Here is a 1,779-nt window from a genome sequence, read left to right as displayed (position 1 = left end):
GGACACCCGTGGCAGTCCACAAAACTAACATCGTTTCCACAGGCCCTCCTCACAATGTGAGTAAACCCCCTCCAGACGAGAACAAGCCTCAGGATGTCAGTAAACAGTGTCTTCTACACAAGAAACCACATCCTCTAAAATGCAGAGCCTTCAGGGAGAAGTCTTTGGAGGATCGCAAAGGTTTACTCAAGGAGAACAACATTTGCTTCAAATGTTGTGCCACAACCTCTCACATCGCCAGGAACTGTGAAGTTAGCGTAAAATGTGCAGAATGCATCAGCATGGATCACAATACAGCCTTGCACCCTGGACCACCTCCACGAGTGTTGTCACAAACAGAGGAGATCAATGTACGGAGATCTGTAAGGGACTCACAGGAGGAAGGTCCTGTTTAAAAATCTGCCTTGTCCGAGTCTATCCTGCAGGCTGCAAGGACAAAGCCCTCAATATATATGGAATCCTGGATGACCAAAGCAACAGGTCCCTAGCCAGGTCCATCTTTGACAACTTCAGCATTGTAGGCCCTGGTTCTCCCTACACCCTGAGGACGGGTTCAGGTACCGTTGAGACGGCAGGGAGGAAAGCAACCGGATACAAGGTGGAGTCAATAGATAGACTGGTTTGGCTATCGCTACCAACCATCTTGGAGTGCAACCAGATTCCTGACAACATGTCTGAGATACCTTCATGGGAGGTGGCGACACATCACCCCCATCTGAAGCGTATAGCCCACCTGATACCTGAGTTGGATTCAGGAACCCCAATAGCTCTACTCCTGGGAAGAGATATACGAGTCCACAAGACTAGAGAATGTTTAAACGGCTCTAGGAATGTTCCGTACGCACAGAGGCTGTTAGGGACGGCGGAACACACTAAATATAAATAATAGGAAGTGCGTTTGCCGCCCGGGGTCCACCGTGCAGTAGGTGTAACAACCGCTGCTGAGTAATGACAGTCTCCCTATATGGCAGTATACTGCGCTCGGGTTAAACGTCACCCGAGGTGCGCAGAGCGGACTCTGTTAAACTCACAGAGGCGCTAAAGCATAAATGCCGAGCCTGTTAGCTTCACAGGTCTCAGCTGGCGTGCACACACGGTATATGGTCACAGGACACGGCCTAAGACAGAGGTTAGTGTCTGTCTTGACCTACCGCGTGTGCGGCGCGGCAGTAACTACTGCCGCTATACGACAGTGCCGTGTGGCTTCACACTATCGGACGCTAGTGTAGCGGTGCAGTATGCACTGTGGCGTATGGCTTGCCACGGACTGGCGCTGACTATAACTCTAATTCCCTATCCACATGCGTAATATCAGAGGGAAGGGGTTTCATAATGAGTCAGTCACCAGAATCATACATCCGTCACCATTCACACATAGCAAGTATAGCCTATACTAGCGCATTGCCGAGTGGGCGCTTCTGGGACCTTCCAGACCTCTGAGATGGGCCAATCAGATCAGGACAAGGACCTGAGCACGTGACCCCCGATCTCCACTGGGAAATCGTCTCATGGGCATGCCCAGTAGCGCGGCGAGAGGACTTAGCCTCTGGAGTGGTTTCCTGCAAAGCAGGTTGCGCTACCATTTCTGGTCCAGAGGTGGCAGCAACATCCAGACCCAGAGAGCTGGTCTGAGCAGGGCGCCTGGATCGCCGAGATTGCTGTGCAGGTCCCTGAGCGGTCGGAAAGGAATGGGAGACCGCTGGATGTGTGGCTCTGGATTCCTGCTGTGCAGCTGCAGGAATCCGACGCCTAACAGAGGCTCGACCTTGGTTGGGTCAT

The sequence above is a fragment of the Dendrobates tinctorius genome, unplaced genomic scaffold (assembly GCF_039654945.1).
Source record: "Dendrobates tinctorius isolate UK_male_01 unplaced genomic scaffold, ASM3965494v1 ptg000019l, whole genome shotgun sequence".
Classification (NCBI taxonomy): Eukaryota; Metazoa; Chordata; class Amphibia; order Anura; family Dendrobatidae; genus Dendrobates; species Dendrobates tinctorius.
Note: the sequence above shows the minus strand (reverse complement) of the source record.